Source organism: Schistocerca cancellata, chromosome 2, assembly GCF_023864275.1.
Source record: "Schistocerca cancellata isolate TAMUIC-IGC-003103 chromosome 2, iqSchCanc2.1, whole genome shotgun sequence".
In the NCBI taxonomy this organism is placed as follows: domain Eukaryota; kingdom Metazoa; phylum Arthropoda; class Insecta; order Orthoptera; family Acrididae; genus Schistocerca; species Schistocerca cancellata.
In genome coordinates, this window is record NC_064627.1 from 554,165,902 (window position 1) to 554,178,457 (window position 12,556).

At 43.1% G+C, this 12,556-nt stretch overlaps 1 long non-coding RNA gene across 5 annotated transcripts in view; it reads right to left on the bottom strand.

The window, feature by feature from the left end:
- The window catches only part of LOC126162146 (uncharacterized), a 172,125-nt gene extending 160,851 nt beyond the window's left edge, over window positions 1-11,274 (bottom strand). For 2 of the 5 annotated variants that reach the window (XR_007535027.1, XR_007535026.1), the window contains exons 1-2: window positions 11,164-11,273; window positions 3,497-3,554 (exon numbers count right to left, since the gene is read on the bottom strand). This is a non-coding gene — a long non-coding RNA (uncharacterized LOC126162146). Of the gene's footprint in view, window positions 1-3,496; window positions 3,555-11,163 lie in introns of all 5 variants that reach the window. The other 3 variants (XR_007535030.1, XR_007535029.1, XR_007535028.1) reach the window with 2 other exon arrangements.
- Between the last annotated feature and the right edge of the window lie 1,282 nt (window positions 11,275-12,556).

Consider the following 12,556-nt stretch of genomic DNA (forward strand, 5'->3'; position numbering starts at 1 on the left):
CCAATAAAAGTTTCTCGACCTGCCATAATGATGAGTATCTTACTTTTCGAAGTCCGCTCGTACTTTGTTATAACTCTTGCAGTGCAAAACAAGTCAATTTGAAACTAACAGTACGATATTCATAAACGTAACACTAGAAAAGAAAACAGCCCCCGCCGTCCATAGCTTAATCATATTCATCCACAGAAAGGAGCAAAGTAAGCAGCAACAAAAATATGTGACTACCTCTTGTGAATCAAAAATGCTGACAGACAGTTAAAACAATTTTAAAAACAAATGTAAATCATTTCTGCTTGACAACTCCTTCTACTCCACAGACGAACTTCAGAACAATACCTACATGTTGTTAATCATATTCATTAATTTTTTGGTTTAAGGTAATGCAAAAATCGAACTATGTGAGGTGCCAGCATACATGGGTGTCCGCAGAATTTTTTCCAAGGTAGGGAAAAATTCTGAAATTTCCGTTGTTGACATAGCTAATTCGGTGAGTCTGAGAACACACCGTAGCACAAATAGTAATTATATAGAAAGAAAACAAAACTAATTGTATCGCAAATGACTGGTAATTATCAACTTTGTAATTTTAAGGTATATTACTTTGGTACCTAAACGGCATGCATTTTTCAAAAGTGTGGAGTCTTTTAATATTATTTATTTGAATGTCGATGCTACCACGGCTACTCAACAATCCGAAATTATGTCGTCGGGGTAGCAAATGAGTTACGATATACAATAGGTATAAAATATTTACAACAGAATCATTATATTCGAATAATGTTAAGCTGCCACTGAAATTAAATACCTGAAATATAAAAATTTATAAAAATTCAGAAAATTCTGTTGGATTTCAACAAAAAGAACGCACAAAATGCCACTTGACTGTAACACTAAATGGAGAAACAGGAAATCAAATTTAACACTTACTTAACTTTGATGGGATCCATACAATCTTGTTTGTTTACGGAACTTCACATCTGACCACGTTAACGGATTTACTGCATTACTTCCATGACTTATACCTTTGATGTTGACCGGCGTAACTGAAGTAGAATAAAATGTGTTCTGAACGCTACATTTTTTTGCCTTGGTTGGAGAGAGGGGAACTCATGGCCAGCATACGACTAGATGAATGAGAGAAATCTCCCAAAACCGGCTGCAAATTGGCCGGTGCAATCAACGTTTTACAACCTCAGACTGAACCAAGACAGACTTCGTATCTTCAGTTTACCACTTCATTGTGCAGTCCGGCCATGTGGAATCCAGAATTCGTACTCTATGACAGTATCTGGAGCTGTGTTACACATCATAGAGATTGAGAAGGTCTCAGTCCCTAAAGAGTACACGTTTTCGACCTTGAAATTTAACATTTTTTTCCTCTCCTCCATTGTGGAAAAGGTATTGCCTTTTGCGACCGACATACTTAACGACCAAGGTTAAGTATAGACGTACACACTTACAGAACATTATGGTCGTGTTCTCTACAGAGCAGTGCAGCAGGTCTGCTGCGTAAAAACTGAATGTACGAGTGTTGCCCAGAAAGTAATGTACAGCATTTTTTTTTTCTCAGCTGCGAATGCGAAACGTTACGTATGTATTATCTGAAGTCTCCTGAGCGAGCGCGCCAAGTTTCCGTTATTTCCGACAGATAGCGAAGCTGCAGGACAGTTTCAAAATGACGTTTGTAGGTGATGTAGGTTACAAGCAACGTGTCGTCGTTGAATTTCTCACTGCAGAGAAAGAAACTGTGGGGAATATGCACAAACACTTGTGCAAAGTCTATGGAGCATCTTCTGTCAATGGAAGTACAGTTAGTCGCTGGGCAAGGAGGGTGAGGTCATCCATCAGAAGGCGCTGCGCGGGGTAGCCGCGTGGTCTCGGGCGTATAGTCACGGTTCGCGCGGCTACCCTCGTCAGAGGTTCGAGTCCTCCCTCGGGCATGGGTGTGTGTGTGTGTGTGTGTGTGTGTGTGTGTGTGTGTGTGTCGGCCTTAGCGTAATTTAGTTTAAATTAGATTAAATAGTGTGTTAGCTTAGGGACCGATGACCTCAGCTGTTTGGTCCGATAAGACCTTACCACAAACTTCCAATTTTTTATGAGAAGGCGGCTCAGCGGAGCTCCACGATTTGCAGCGGTCGGGGAGACCATCCACGGCTGTCACACCTGACATGCTGCAGCGAGCTGATGTCATTCATTAAATAATGCCAGTCGTGGAAGACATTTTGAGGACGATGAGGAGGTGATTCACACAGTGAAGCGCTGGCTCCGTCACCAGGACAAGGATTGGTACCGCCAGGGCAAACACGCCCTTGTTTCGCGCTGGAGGAAAGCCATAGAACGGGATGGATATTACGTGGAAAAATAGGATGTGTAGATAAAGCACCGTTCTTTCGTGTGTGTAATTCTCATTACGTTCAGTAAAGAATTGTTGAAGAAAAAATGCGCTGCATTACTTTCTGGGCAACCCTCGTATATTCGGCATGTCATCATGGATCTAATCGTCCACACAAAACGGTAAAGTACTGTTGTGATTCCGTTGTGCAATCTGCAATATCATAAAGGCTATATAAGGTGTTGTGTCTAGACAAGACAGCCTAGACACAATGCGAGGAAGCCGAAAGGCACGCGCTTAAACTCACGCAGGCTGGCGTGAGGTCTGAAACAGGATACGTAATGAATGCTATAAAGAAAAGTACGTAGCTTCTGGAATACTTAACTTTAATCCACATTTGTAGAACATCGCTCTTGATGATACATTAATAGAATCTCAATATCTATACTGGTAATGGCGCCTTGCTAGGTCGTAGCAAATGTAGCTGAAGGCTATGCTACTATCGTCTCGGCAAATGAGAGCGTAATTCTCAGTGAACCATGGCTAGAAACGTCGGCTGTACAACTGGGGCGAGTGCTAGTACGTCTCTCTAGACCTGCCGTGTGGCGGCGCTCGGTCTGCAATTACTGACAGTGGCGACACGCGGGTCCGACGTATACTACCGGACCGCGGCCGATTTAAAAGCTACCACCTAGCAAGTGTGGTGTCTGGCGGTGACACCACATTAGGAAGTGGCAGATAAAAGATTGAGGACGCTATTTCGGAATATTTCTGAAAAGTTTCGTTTACATCGTAATTGGAAATCGCCGTCGCATTTGGGATCGGCTTGATTTCCCATGAACAGTGCGACAACCAAAAAAATCGAAGATATATAGCTTCAGGGACAGCAGTGTTCAATCTGCAGTTAAGTAGGGTCGCTGATAGAAATGTATGAGAATTCTGTATTGAAGACAGCCTCTACTCATATTCTAGGAGAGCAAATTTCCCCCTCTTGTCTCATCCCCTTCCCATCCTTGCGGACGGCTATTCCAATACAGTAAATAGCGATATTTTCATTCGGAGAATGAGTGATACTTGTAAAAATACCCAAATATATCTCATCGAGTTGTAGTACGTATGATACACGGAACATGCAAACGCCTAACTACATAACTTGGTTCTCACCTCTGAAGCGGCTCTTGGGCGCACATCGCTTTCCTGGTAGTTCCCGTTTTGCACACCCCTGCAACAGAAGAAAACATCAGATATACTTATCTGGGTGAGCCACACATGCTTGCTAAGTAAAAGGTTTGTGGAAATTTCTGAATTCGTGGACGTGTAACAACTCCAATTCTCGCTGCAGCATTTGGTGTGATACTGGATGACAGTGATCAGAAAAATATTACCACGTCGATTCGGCGCTGTGTTCTACTCTACTATGCTGCTGAAAAGAAGCTACTGCAGTAAGCACTCAGAACTAGACAGAATTTGTAATATTTGTGGCAGTTCGGTGGTGTGGACAGTTCTACTCCTTCAGTGCTGTGCTATGTGTGCTTCTGCGACTTGAAGAAGCCAGTGAACATTATTTGAAATAATGCGACATCAAGAGCCTGAAGTAAGAAAACTACATTTCTCTTGCTCCCGTTTTCATTGTTACAAACAGTAATTCACAGATAAAATGGAAATATGTGAGCAATTTCGTAAAACTGATAATGGGGATGAATTAAACGTCCACCAGATGACGCTTTCGGCTTATATGAGATCCTTTAGACACACTGTTCCTCCAAAGCTCTTTTTGCGAAAAGCCTCACTGTAAACACTGACGTGTGTAATACTTGTATGTGCCCTTCAAAAACTATGTTATGCTGGAGAGAAGAAATAAAAAGTTTAATGCACAACTGAGAAAGGTCGCGTGTTATGACTTATTTGACTAGTATCGCTCGTCAGACCCGATTCCCAGATATGTGGAAACGATTGTACAGAGCAATTCCAAATGAACATGGCAGTTACAAACGGCTGTAACTATTTAACGCATAACAATATGTCGACAAGAATTATAAAGAATGTATGTCATCAGCAAAAATGCATTCTGCGTGTTCCAGCGTGGTCATGGAAAAATAATCTAATGACGTGAAATGTATACTTCGAAGAACAAGTATTAGAGTTTAGTGAGACGCAACACTTTTTCTCTTGGGCAACGATAGAGGAGAAAATCGGCTGTGAGCAGTTCAAGGAGAATCATATTGACGTAAACAAAAAGAGTGTTACAGAACACAGGACAGTTACTCAATACCAACACAAAATAACGTGGTCGTATGCAATGAAAAAAATCGCCGCAGGTTGCAACCTGCACCACGCAAGTAACGAGCAGCCCTTAGTGGCTCGCTATCACAGTTTACTTTTTCTTAAGTATCTTTGAGACTAATGCCATTTTGGCATATTTATTATTTTATAAATGACATATAAGTACTGTCTTTTACGATGATTTCGTACTTATACCCTATCATATGTTTTTAGTATTATTCTATGACCATGTTAGCAGTGTTGAAATCAGGTTAATTTGTTAAAAATAGTGACCGAGGGCTGTTTTTCTTTCACGGTCTCTGAGCGTGCAGCCATGTACAAAATTTTGTAACAGCCTTAGCTTATGCCTTATGACTAGCATATTGCCTCGGCTTCACACGAATAGCACTAACGAGGGAAACTTCCCATTGCACCCCGTTAGATTTAGTGGTAAGATGCCCCAATGGATATCCCGTCAAAAACTAAACACAGACCAAGCATGAAAACGGGAAGAAGGTGTCCGTAACTTTGAAAAAAGGGGCAAAATAGAAACAGCCAACGGTCCAAGCTCGCGACGTGCAACATCGAGCAAATCTGACCAGCCACGGTATCGTGGTTGTGTGGTCGCGGTATTGGATTGCGAAGGGGGAGTTCCGTGTTCAAATCTTCCTCGGGCTCCACAGTCCGGTCGTTGAAGTGTGTTCGCTGCACTCATATTCGTGTCTGTGTCATTGTGTAACGTCCGTTTGCAACAGCGAGATGTTACCTACAGACGTACGTACCTCTTATTTGTTCTGCACAAGTACCAAATGTTACGACTCTTGTGTTCCGTTTTGGAAGTTTTGACGCTGAATTTCTTAGTTGTAACATAGTTCACACTCGTTTATTTCTTGTTTTCATTTCTGTGTGAGGTCTATGCGGCATCTCGCCTGCTCTCACTATTCATCACGTTTGCTTGTATTCTTACCATATGACTCCTATTATACAACCAGTGTATAGTACGACAAGTGACAAGACTACAGAAGGAGAACGGACACGTCAGTGACCGGGCGGACAGTTCATAAATTTGTTAAAAAATGAAGTGGCGCGAGGGAGATTTGAACACTGACCTCCCGCTTTGTAGTCCAACACCATAACCACAGAATCACAACGCCCTGCTTCTTACAAATGCACTCGATGTTGCACATCTTAAGCTTGGACCGTCCACTGTTTCTACTCTTTTTTTCTGAGGGGGTGCGATGGGGAGTTTCCCTTGTAAACATCTATGGCCGGACGACTTGTTTGGCGTAATCGTAATAAATTACACGCAATAGTTTTTCTCGTGGATCAGTCTATTAGTCTAAGCCGTGTCAAAACCACTACAGTAGTCCCTGAGATTAGCCTTCAAATACTGACAGAAAAACGCAGCAGGGAAATTTAATTTATGCAGAGACGAGAACTTTATAGAATCCCATTACTGCAGCTCGTCAGGTTCCTGGAGAAACCTTTAGAGTCTAGAGCGTCTTAACGCTGCAAGCTCTTTACGTAACCTCTGTTCAGCAGTATAGCTTACGCTCAGACACAACACAGTTCACCAAACGCTGCGCCAGTCGATCAGATACGTTGGCTAGGGTACGAACTACCTCCACACCGAGAAAGCTTTTGGTAAACCTCATGTACAAATTGTCTCAATTAGGCATTCCAGAAAAGTTTCTAATGAGGAAGCAATTCTGCGCAACAAACGTTTTAGCACGCTCAAAAATGGATCGCTGGGATTCCACAAGGCTCAACGCTAGGTCCTGTATTATAACCATTCTTTGTGGTGTACCTAAGGTCGAACGCGAGGTGAATGCCTTAAAAGGCAAGCACACTAGCGTCTAAGCACAGTCACAACCCTAGTTTCACAACTACGAAATTTTAAACGTGTTGAGATTAGCACTCTCTGGCGCGATGGTGGACTACATTCAAGAAAGTTAGTAGGAGTAATCTACCAAATTACAGGCCCATATCGTTAACGTCGATATGCAGCAGGATTTTGGAACATATACTGTGTTCGAACATTATGAATTATCTCGAAGAAAACGATCTATTGACACAGAGTCAACATGGGTTTAGAAAACATCGTTCCTGAAGTGTTGAGTGCTATTGACAAGGGATTTCAGATCGATTCCGTATTTCTGGATTTCCGGACGGCTTTTGACACTGTACAACACAAGTGGCTCGTAGTGAAATTGCGTGCTTATGGAATATCGTCTCAGTTATGTGACTGGATTCAAGATTTCCTGTCAGAGAGGTCACAGTTCGCAGTAAGTGATAGAAAGTCGTCGAGCAAAACAGAAGTGATTTCATGCGTTCCCCAAGGTAGTGTTATAGGCCCTTTTCTGTTCCTTATCTATATAAACGATTTGGGTGACAATCTGAGCAGCTGTCTTCGGTTGTTTGCAGATGATGCTGTCGTTTATCGACCAATTAAGTCATCAGAAGATCAAAACCAATTGCAAAACGACTTAGAAAAAAAATCTGAATGGTGCGAAAAGTGGCAGTTGACCCTAAATAACGAAAAGTGTGAGATCATCCACATGAGTGCTAAATGAAACTCGTTAAACTTCGGTTACACGATAAATCAATGTAATCTAAAAACAGTAAATTCAACTAAATACCTAGGTGTTACAATTACGAACAACTTAAATTGGAAAGAACACATAGAAAATGTTGTGGGGAAGGCTAACCAAAGACTGCGTTTCATTGTCAGGACACTTAGAAAATGTAACAGACCTACTAAGGAGACTGCCTACACTACGCTTGTCCGTCCTCTTTTAGTATACTGCTTCGCGGTGTGGGATCCTTACCAGGCAGGACTGACGGAGTACATTGAAAAAGTTCAAAGAAAGGCAGGACGTTTTGTATTATCGCGTAATATGGAAGAGAGTGTCACAGAAATGATACAGGATTTGATATGGACGTCATTAAAAGAAAGGCGTTTTTCGTTGCGACGAAATCTTGTTACGAAATTCCAATCATCAACTTTCTCCTCCGAATGCGAAAATATTTTGTTGACAGTGACCTAGCCGGCCGAAGTGGCCGTGCGGTTCTGGGCACTGCAGTCTGGAACCGCGAGACCGCTACGGTCGCAGGTTCGAATCCTGCCTCGGGCATGGATGTGTGTGATGTCCTTAGGTTAGTTAGGTTTAACTAGTTCTAAGTTCTAGGGGACTAATGATCTCAGAAGTTGAGTCCCATAGTGCTCAGAGCCATTTGAACCATTTTTTGACAGTGACCTAAATAGGGAGGAACGATCACCACGATAAAATAAGTGAAATCAGAGCTCGTACGGAAAGATATAGGTGTTCATTCTTTCTGCGCGCTGTACGACATTGGAATAATAGAGAATCCATGTAGATGTAGATGTATATATCCGTTTTAAGTGGTGTATTATCAATGGATACCAGCTTAAGAATATACGAACATTTGATCTATCTTATAGTCGACAGTGGCATGTGAATGCTTCAAAAAACTGCAATAGCTTCTCTGGATTCTGCACACTACAGCAAAAACTGAGAAATTTGAACCAGATGCTCACGCTAGGGTCTTCTTAAGCGAACCATCAGAAATTTCTAGAATTTATACGTAAGAAAGCTTCCACATTGTTCACTAACTCTTGCGCTAGTCGACCAAATACACACAAGGACTATTCCGAAAGTAAGGTCCGGTCGGGTCGCGATATGGAAGCCACTGCGAGAACAAAAACTGTTTAATTTGCTACGATTACCTACACCTTCCAGCTGCCGCCCTATGTAGTCGCTGCTCCGACTTACACATTTGTCCGAGCGTTGTACCACCTTTCTAGTACCCTCGTCATAGAAGGCAGCCGCCTGTGATTTCCGCCAGTTCTCTACGATTGTCTATATCTCATTAACGGTGCCAATAAGTTGTCTTTAAAGCCAACGGTTCATGTGAGCAGAGATGAAACTCAGGGGCTTCCAGTTACAGGCTGTATTGTGGGTGATCAAACACTTCCCATCGAAAACGCTACAGGAGCATCTTCATTGCCCCTGCAGAGTGCGGCTGACAATTGTCATGAAGAAGGAACTGCACGACAGTTGTGTAATGTGGGCTGCATGACATCAGGCGGAATCTCTGACTCGGCCCTCATACTTCACGGGAGACACTGTTTTGCCAGGCATCTTTACGTGCTCACTGTGCGCTCACAACTGAAAAGAGCGACGTGACGCGATCGACGAGCATACAAGAGGCACTGCCCTCCACATCTGTACAGAACTTTATCGGATTTTCACTGTTGTTTCCATTTCGCGCCCTATCGGACCTTACTTTCCGAATAGCCCTCGTATGAAGGAGTACTCGAGACATAGGAAGACAGCATACTTCCTCCACATTGGGGAAACGTTTGGTAAGCCTCACAACGAGGCATCTCGCTACACATTTTCTTGTGATTGCCTAGTTTATAGTAAAGAATCACTCTGTGCAGGACAGATGTGATAACAGGAGTAAAACTGCATCACCAGACTCCCACAAGGCTCAATGCTTGGTCCCATATTATGTACGGTACAAATAGTGTGCGTCAGCCAGAATGTGGGGACATTGCCTTATATGTCGAGAACACTGTCGTGTTTAAATATAGTCAGAACTGTAGATTTATAGCTAGGAAATTTCATAAATGTATATAGCTACTTGATACAAGGTGTAAAAAATAAAAAAAACAATCCGGCCTCAGTTTCAAACCGAGATCACCTCGCCCTCGCTCCCCCCCCCCCCCTCTCCCCTCCACTCACATACACATACATACACACATACATACACACACACACACACACACATATATATATATATATATATATATATATATATATGCACAACTAGAAAATGTTGGTTTATGTTGAGTTTGAATATTGACTTCGTGTCACATTTACCCATAGAAAACGGTAGGAATCAGCTCTTTGTAAGTAGACAAACAGAGCTAGTAGTAAAGGTTGCACTAAAACTATTCCCGATGTATGCACTCGTTAAGTCTTTAAGTGGGCTATTATTGATATCAACCAGTTGATTTTGCCTAAAACTTGTACGGTGCGAAAATACGACCGTTGCTAGCCATAAGTATGCCAAGAATCTGCTGTATTAATTCTGTAATCTCTAGTTAACGATGAGAATTTTTTCCAGAAACACGCGTTGTAGGGTTCTTAAGCGGATAACCAAACTATGATACCATCGAAAAGAAGTAGAATATGTATGTACGAAAGTTTTCACTTCACCCAGCGATTAACTCATTTGTTATGATGTCAATATAGAGACCTGTCTCTACGATCATTAAGTAATTATATAAGGGGCAATCAAATGAAAACGAGACAGATGGAAAAAAGTAAGTAAATTGTTTATTATTTCAAAAATAATCAACTGACAGTACATTTATCCAACTGTCAGATCAGACATGCCTTCATTGAAAAATGTTTGCGGTTACCATGATTGTACCCAGGTTTGCACCTATTCGTCCGAAGCAAATCGACGGCCACGAATGTTTCTCTTCACGGCTCCAGATATATGGGAATCGCATGGATATAGGGCGGGGAAGTAAGCAGGATGTGTAAGGGCTCCTCAGCGGAACTTCTGCAGCGTAATCGAAACAACAGGCACGCCAGCGAACACTTTCGAAATGATAAACGTTTTGGTTACTTTTCTACATCGTTTTCATTTGACTATCCCTTGTAGTATAGTACCATACAGATGTTGGACGTGGATGTATAAGATTCCATCACGGTTTAAATTACGAACTTAGGATGTTCAAATGGCTCTGAGCACTATGGGACTTAACAACTGAGGTCATCAGTCCCGTAGAACTTAGAACTACTTAAACCTAACTAACCTAAGGACATCACACATCCATGCCCGAGGCAGGATTTGAACCTGCGACGCAGCGGTCGCGCGGTTCCAGACTGTAGCGTCTAGAACCGCTCGGCCACCCCGGCCGGCGAACTTAGGATGTGTTTCGCGCAATCCTAGGAAACGAATATAATGCTATGAAATACGTACTTCCGAGAATGAAGATTGCAGTTAGCATTATTTCGACGCTGTGGTGTTTAGAGATGAGGTACTTACTCCAAAGAACGCGAAAATTATCTGTGACCCATTCAAGGGAACCATGTTGGCATCTGCATGATGAGGTAGCACAGAGGAAACTTAAATTAGGTTCGCTGACCGGAGATTTCAAACCTGCTCTTCCCCAATATGGGTAAAATATGTTACAACTGTCCAAATCCGTGGCCTGAACTTCGAGGAGGCGATGGAACACTCTCCTGCACCTGTCCACCTTCGAGAAAGGTGTTCGCTGAGCTCAGTTTGGACACCAAGGTGAAATGTCGTTTTGCATCGGGCTGCTATAAAAATAACCTGATCGTACTCACGCAGTTCACTGCCACGCATGCTCTCCTAACCTATACTACCACGGTATAGACGTTCGAGCCCTCCACCCTGTTGCTGTTTGCCCCATTATTCGCTGCTTGAATATTCAGTGCTGTGCCGGTAACACAGGCAGGATGACATGGCTGATGGCAGACGCAGAATAGAATGATTCGAGTTACCTGTAGCGCTGCTGGTCGGCGCCGACGGCTTGCGCCGGCTGCACCCACTTACTGGGCGCAGCCGGCGGCCAAATGCGCCTCTGCAGTCCCGGCGGCGTTGTATATTGCTTCTGTGGAGTCCCCGCCCCCTCCCCCCCTCTTCGCCCCACCCAAGCAAACCAGCGTTGCGGCAGGCGGCCACGTGACCAGCCCGCTGCCTGGCAACACGGCTCGCAGTTGTGCGCAATGCACTGCATCCTGCTTGGAAGACACCAAGGTCAAGGCCTGTACCCAAAACAGGGCTGCTCGATTCGATACTGCGCCGCCTCGTCCGGCCAGAGCGCCGCAGTCGCTTCCAGGAACTGCAATATCCCGTCGGCTGCCATGTCAGATCGCACGCCGGCAAGAACAGTGACACAACCCAAAAACGCAAGACTTGAGAAAACTCGGCTTAAGGAATTAATTATTTGAAACATAATCAAATAGTAAAAGTTTCCTTTGAATTTCAAGTTAGTATTGCAGGCAGTAAATTCTATATGCAGCCTCACTTACCGGTTAATCATCTCTAGTCGAATTGCTTGTGAAGCGGCAAAACTCCCGAAACTTGGCTACACTGCATGTTACCGGAAAGTGGAGTGCAGCTGTGTGTTTGAGCGTCACTTGTTAAGAAGCTCGTATACTTAAATTGTTGTAAGAGTCGGGCTGTTTGCATTACAACAGCGAATTGATATTGTGGAGCGTTGAATAAAGATAGGCTCCGTCAAAGAATGTAAAGAAATGATTCAAGCGAAGTATCCTGGTAGGAAACTCCCTACGATCATCAATATTGAAGATCAGTGCAAGAAATTGGGTGCTGTAGGATCCGTTGAGAACGTGCAGATGAATAGGTGACCGACAATGAGGACCGCTGAAACTATAGGCACAAGTCCACGCGTACATCGTGTACCAAAAGGTATGAAATTAAAAGCTTATCGTGCGACTGTGGTCCAAGAGTTGCAATTTAAGTATCAGTATAAAATAAAGGGGTTCATTACTGCATTTTGCTGTTAACGTTAGCTGCTAACACAAACCACCGTGACTTGGGTGGCAGAGGGTACGTCCTGTACCAGTTATTACGGTTTATTTCCGTTGCTTTCACGTATGGAGCGCGGGAAGAATGATTGTCTGAATACCTCTCTCTGTGCTATAATTATTCTGATCTTATCCTCATAATCCCTCTTTGAGCGATACGTAGGGGACTGTAATATCCTAGAGTCACAATGCAAAACCGGTTCTTGAAACTTTGTTAATAGACTTTCTCGGGATAGTTTATATCTATCTTCAAGTCTTCCAGTTCAGTTCCTTCAGTATTTCTGTGACACACACGGACAGATCAAACAAACCTATGATCACTTCAGCTGCACTTCTCTGCATA